We start from the raw sequence: 7,303 nt of genomic DNA on the forward strand, positions 1-7,303 counted from the left end.
AAATGCTTTAAGTTGAAAATGCATTTAGAAAGTTCAGCTGTACTAAACTAAACTTAGGTTTCTCAAATTGTCCGCTCAGAGGTGGACACCTTTTGAGAGCAGCTTTACCTCAGAGTCAAGTAATGTCCAGTTTTTGTCTTGGGATGCCAAGTTTATAATCTCTACACATAGGATCCCTAGGATCCCAAGTGTTATTTATAGCCTCTGGAGAAGATCAAGTAGCATTAAAAAGTTAGAACAATTTTCAAAAACTCAATTTCCACACTGTCAAATCTCATAACTTACCCAAACCCCCATCAAATACTTTCTCTCAAAATTTTTGTTGTTAGAGAAGCTAAAATTTTCTGATAGCTCAATGACTTTGACTTGGACAAACTTAAATAAAGGTTGCAGGATGCTAAAAGAAAGTGTCATGTCCCAACCCCCAAAAAAGGACACAAAATGAAGTCTTAATCACAGAGTCTTTAAAAGTAAAACAAGTGCTCCAGCTGAGTTGGGGCCAGACACTAATGCTAAAGGGACAAAGCAAACCATTAAGATTGTGTGAAATTCACCAGAGGAAGTCACAGATCTGGAATTTACTTTTAGTATAAATGTAAAGCAAAGCAGAGAAAAACAAACCATGTAGAGCCAAAAACCTCACTATACCTCACAGCAAGACATCCTGACTTGGCAGGCTATCAAAAATACAAGTAATGTTCATTCTGTGGACTGCCTGAACATAATCCACGTTATGGTTAACTTTATCCTGCTAAGGTTGATACTAAGAGAATGCATTAAAGCCCGATGGCATTTCCATGTAACTTCACGCACGCTCAACTTGAACAACATGATAGTTAAGTCATGCCTCTTTAATGTTATTTGTGGTATTTTGGGGCAAAAGAAAATACTTCTGAACTCCTCAGCTAAACCCAAAAAGACAGGGGTTCTGTCCAAGACTTGCTACATTAAGGACAGCAGATATCCCTGCTTGAGGAGGTCACTGTCTGATTCATTCCTGAGTTCCATTGCAAATCAGTTATATGAAGAATGAGGTATTGAAAGCAGATTTTAAATCTAATTGAGCATAAAAGGTTTGCCAATTTCCAAGACTGAGCTGAATCATATGAAATTCAACTCCCACTAAATATTATTTCTCTCAACAGGCTGCAGGAAAGAGTTTTAACGATTTTACTTCTTAGACTGAGCCAGCAGATACCCAGAAAAATCAGTATAATTGCTATTCCTAATTTAACATATTTTAAATTATTTCAAGTATTAAAATGCCTTTCATGTTGACAACAGAGGATACAGGGCAGGGGGAAGTTAAAAAACAAGATCCCCTTTGTTAAGACAGGTCCTGATTCTCTGCTACTTTGCTCCTAGTTCTGGGATACCGAAGGGGCAGAGGCTCTTGTCAACACCACTGAGGACAGTCACTAAATATTGGTGACCTAAAGACAAGAATCCAGGGATTTTCAGATTCATCTCTGCTATCTAATGGTTGGCAGAAGGGAAGTTGGTAAGAATTGTACAAGTTTCTGTCCAGGGTTTTAAGGCTTTAGAAATGCCCAGTTACTCAGAGCCAGCTCCGTGCTTTGCTGAGGCTTGCCCCAGGCAGCACAGGGTGCATGAAGTCCTTGTCCATAATCTTTTCTGGGAGCCTAGAGCTAGACAGGTTGAATTCCCCTGGAATATGACTTAAGTCCACCAGGAAATGATGCTAGTCATACTGTTTGTATGAGGGCAGGTTTTAATTAACTGCAAAGTCTAAGATTCGAGATGTTCTGATTTTTGAGTCACTTCTGCTCGTAACTTAATGCATCAGCTTGATGACATTAATACTTTATAAGCAATATGCTTATCATCGTGGGCAGAGTGGAAACAGGCAGTATTCTGAATTTCTGCTGCCTATTGTACATGGGAAATATATGAGAACTCATCTTTTTGCTTATGGCTCTGGAATTGTATACTCTGCTTGGCACTCGGTATTTCACTTAGCAAAGGACAGCACTTTATAACTATTAAATGCACTGCCTTAGGGATGTGGTAACCCATTGACTTGACAAGTCTTTTAAAAAATGCTATAGTCAAACAGCAAGGCAGGATACATAGGATTTATCTGATAAGCTGAAAAGTCCCTAATGACCCCAAACACTTCAGGCAACACTAAGTATAAAAGTCATTTTGATGAACCTGCAAATCACATATAAATCAGGAGAGAATTTTTGTGTCCAAATATTTTTAAAGGCATATATTTCCACTGTGTCTTCTTTTTCACCCTCTACAATTCCCTTGACATGAAAATATAAGAAATCATTGTGTTAACTGCTCTGAATTAAACATTTCTTTCACTTTGGCTCCCTACTTCCTTTTTTTATGGCTTCAGTGGGAAAATGGCAGCCTTCACTCATTTTCCTTTTCGATGCCTTTCAACAGGACATGTTTTTCTGGGAGAATATAAATTTACAAAGGGGTAGACAAAAATGATGCTCTCCCCACATGACCATGTGGATGCTATGCTAGTACTGAGGATAATTTTAGCTATAGGGTACATGGAGAAGTGACAGGAATAAGTGACACACTCTGTTCAGGATGCCAGTGCCTGCCAGTCTGCTATTCCAACAATATTCTGTAATTAATGTTGAGTGAGCAATAAAGAAAGACCCAAGAGAAAGGCAAATCTGCTTGTTTTCTTTTCATTATGGATGACTATGCAAGAGGAAACCAGGAATATTCTGACAGTGCAGCTAAGATCTGGAAACTGTACATCTGTTTTGGTCATTTGGATCCCAGCATTCATAAAGATGAGCAGTTTATTATGCTCAGTGCCATTTGTCAATACATCTTTCCCTATTTGTCCCTGCTGAGATTATGGCTGCTACAAACTTAACAGCTGGCACCAGCACTGACAGCCCAGGGCCAATTTATGGAACTCAGCTGGTAAAATACTGACCACTTCTGACACAAAAGAATGTCCCTCTCCCAGCCATCCAGCTCTCTGCCCTTCTGGTGCCTCCTCTGCTCCTTTTGGCCAGGCTGCTGCAGGGAATGCCGCCTGCCAGCGCTCCCAGCTCCAGCAAATCAGCAACACTCCCACCCCTTCCATCAGCTTGGAGGCTCTTTGCCACACACCCCCACAGTTTTCCTTCTGGCAGATGGGCTGCTGCAGCTCAGCTGAGCTTTGTGCCCTGACTGCACCACCCTGACACCCAAACTGCCCACTTGGAATGCAGGCAGGTGGATTGTGCTGGGAGCAAACATCCTCCTCCTCTGTGCCTTAAGAACTGCATTTAAAGTTCCAGGTTTTTCCTGCTAAAGGAGCCTGCTTTATAATTGTAAAAGGAATATTGTGCTTAAGAATGCCTTTTTTTTCCTCAGCTGAGAAAGCCTAAAGCTATTGACAGGCTCCCTCCTTTTTCCCCCCCACTGTCCCCATGGGTGTAATTTCACTGAGACTTTGTACTGGGGGTGAAAAGATCGCGCAGGTTACAACTGGCACCGCTGTGAGGGTCATGCAGCTCAGTTGTTGCCAAGAGGACAACTTGCTATACAGAGCTTTACAGACCTGTGTGCTGGTGGGATTTTATGGTGGCATATAACAGATAGACCCCCAGCTGTGCCTGTCTTGGTCCTTCCACCCTTCCTGTGTAGAAACTAACAGGCAGTCCCCTGCTATGCTCCACCTTCTCTGTTCTTTTGTACATCAGCATCGTGTGCTTTCAGATGCCCAACACATTCTTTGATGGCACACAAGATACACCACATGCCCCTGGCTGGCACAGTTTATGTTTTCTGTCCCCCACATTCCAGCTGGAGCTCTGTGTATTAACAAACCAAATCCCAGCATTAGTCAAAGTCTACAGGTTGGATTTTTGCGATTTAAAGTCTACAGCTTTCTTATTAGGTGAAATCTTGGTCCAAGTGAAGTAAACCAGAACAGTTTCAATTAAAAGTTAGGAAACACTTGTGGGCCCCATGCCTAACACAGTGCTATTTCATCTCTCTTTGGGATGGAGTTTTACTTGTTAACACTGCCAAGGCAAAAAAAGGACAAAATTGAGTACACATGAATTCACAACTCAAGCTCTCAGGCCTTTTCTGACGGTGTCTTCTCCTTGGTGCATCTTTGAGTAAACAGGGCACAAAGAGACACAACCCCTCTCCTCACAGAGATGTTTTATATTTAAACTTCGCCTCAGTAGATAAAACTTTCTGTGAGGCAATAGAAAATGGCATTGTTTTGTGTAGCATGTTTCTGTTACTTGTCTTACTCCCAAGGAAGGAAAGTGATCTCAGCAAGGGTGGTGGGACCTGAATGCCTGTTTGCTCCTGGAGGATCCCTTTTCTATGAAGAATTTTCGGTGGAATCATGCTTGTGACAGCTTTGCTTTGCAGCTTTTGGGAAAGTTTCACAAGCTCAACTGTTCAATATATAATCCGTTGGAGCCACAACAGTGCTCAGAAAAGCTTTACAAGTTGGCAACTTGTACATAGTGCAGCCACTCTGAATAGATTTTAGAAGCTGAAGGTCTTGCTTGGGCAGATAAAGTGTCATTTTCCTGAAAAATGGTGTAAATTATAGAGACAAGATACAAATTTCTCAAACCCACTAGTTTTTAATGTGGTTAAGTCTATCAAATACTTCAAAGTGGGAATGTGCAAGTAAGGCCTTCTGTGCAAGAGAACACAGCTTGTATCAACAGAGGATATTTTGCAGAACTGCATTGCAGGCAGCCCATGGCCTCTTTGTTTATATGGATTGTTTCAGTTCTGCAGTTACCTGAACCCCATTTCACCAAGAACAATTTGCTTTGCCCCAATGAGGTACATTACAAACAAGATCTCACTGCCCTCACAGAAGAAAATCAAGAAGTGAAGTCAGGCTAATTAGTGCCACCATTAATTTGAATTTTCCTCTTAAGTCTCCACAGGAAAAAAAAAAAAAAGTAAAACATAGCAATACCAGACTAATAATCGTCAACCCAGACTCAAAGTTTCAAACCATGTCCAACAAGCATCTATGAATCACAGTTTGTCTCCAACTAAATACACCTAAAGATTATTTTACATTTAAGATTCTGTTCCTGCATCTTAAAATCTATGAAACTTGTGTGATGTTAAGCCTGTTGGAACCTTAAAATAGTCTTCCAAAATTGGGCAATCGAATCACAAAGTAAATGTGTATGCAAATCTCAGGCAAAATATGACAGCCTTGCTTTCTAGGCTTCACAGAAGGATCAGTCCATCAGTGATAATTAGCTGAGGTTAATTCCACTAGCACTTGGATTGTAATAGAAAGAAAATCACTAATTGAAAGATGAAACTGGATATAGGCATCAGCAGTGCAGTCTTTCTGAATGCCTGCTGAAGAAGAGAAAAGAAACGTGTTAATCTATATGAAAACAAAAGACACCTTCATTAGTGTTCATTTCAGTAGTCACTGCCTGACACTGCTGTTGCATATGAATGACTGAATAAAGCTGCTAATACAGCAGGACCAGATTCTGCCCCTGTAAACTAACTATAATCTCAAGCCCAAAAGCCTAGAAGTTGGTTATTTTACACCTTTCATTATTTATCACCATACAAGTGATAATAAGTAAACGTCTGACATTTTTTATACCAATATTTTAAAAACTGCTAAAAAAAAAAATCACACTTCCCCTCACCATTGCTGCTCATCTGCTGCCTTCATTTGGCTTATGAACTGCCAGCAGAAGGTTTGGCAATGCAAATTTTTAGTGGCATGCAGCTGCACCACAGGTAGCTACAGAAACAAACAGGTAGAGTTCTTTTCACAGCAGCATTTCTGAAATTATTGAGATAAAAATACAGCAACATGAGGATTCAGAATCCAAACAGCCCGTTGCCTCATTATGGCTGTTATTCACATGGGCAGTCCTACAGACAGCCAGGACAGTTCCCCAGTATCCCAGGTCCCTAGGTGCCCTTGGATCTCACTGCCCTACTGGAATTAGTGGGCGTGGAGCAAGGGGCCACCAAACCGAGCCTCAGCACTCTCTAGCACCAGTGCTAAACAATCCTCTCTGCTCCTGCCTCGCCTTGCAAACACTTGGCTGAGCTGTACATGTGAAGCATGACACTGTACATGCAATTTTGCTGTTGGGAAGAGAGAACAAACCCTTTGTGACAGATGGTAGTCGTGCTGCTTAATGCAGTACTGGAAGACACTTAGTTACACACACTTAGGGTACAGCGACGGAAACAGCATATGGATCTGCGTAGAATAGGAGAGGCATTAAGCTTAAAACTTGAAGCATTTCCTCTGAAATGGTCTTGTTCTACCAGAAACATTTACTAAAGGCAGAAACATTGTCCACACTGAGCCCTAGAAAAGGATTTGGCAATTTAGGGGGCAAAAAAAAGGGAATTCTGGCACATGACTCCAAGGTGAAAGCATACAGGCGGCCTTCAGATTTCTCACGCTGCTCTACACTCCTGATACATCTCCTGAGCTATTTTTTAAATGTATGTACATCTTAAGGTCTAAGATCTAACATGAATAATAACTGAAATGATACATAATTAAACATTTTGCACATCAATGTGTGATATTGATGGTTTAAATATTTCATGACTAATATGTTCAGTTAGGTTTAAGCCAAGCTACTGAGTTATTTCTCCCTCACCTCCACTGCCCTACATCAGAGAGTATTGATATAGCTTTCACCACAAGTTGAAAAGATTTCAAATCTACTTCCTGGAAGGGTAGTTAAATAATTACTGTCATGCTAAAAAAAGGAACACTCGGACCATAAATGATAAGGCAAAGGCATCTTTTTCTACTAGCATGTAATCCTCAGCATCCTCTCTTGTGCTCAGTTTTCAGCTGTATGAATGCTGGTGATAGAGCTCTTCATTTTCAGGACTAGTAGCCCAAGGAACCAGCCCTCAGAGCCCCTGGACCCAAATCCTATATGTCATAAAACATGGTGCCTTCTGTAATGCCAGCATTTATTTGAACCCATTTACTGCACTCGGGTTAGTCATGTCAAGATCAAGGCCTCCAGCTTGAATAAATCACTGGTTCAGCATGTTCCCTCTGTATTGCTCTGCTGGCTGGTGCTGAGTTACTAGAGAGAGAATTGCTCCTTAGGCTCAGTGAGCGAGATCTTTATTTTTAGTGTTGAGGACGAGAGGATCTGTCCTTGCTGATGACTCATGTCTGAAGGTTGTTACATTTGCAGCCTGTCAGAGGATGTGCTACACATGAAGAGTAGGGGAAAAAAGTCCAGTGACAGCAAAACTCCTCTTCAGGTTGCCTGACTTTTTTAGTTCTATTCAATGGAACTTTTGCTGG

The sequence above is a fragment of the Coloeus monedula genome (assembly GCF_965178545.1).
Source record: "Coloeus monedula genome assembly, chromosome: 16".
NCBI lineage: Eukaryota > Metazoa > Chordata > Aves > Passeriformes > Corvidae > Coloeus > Coloeus monedula.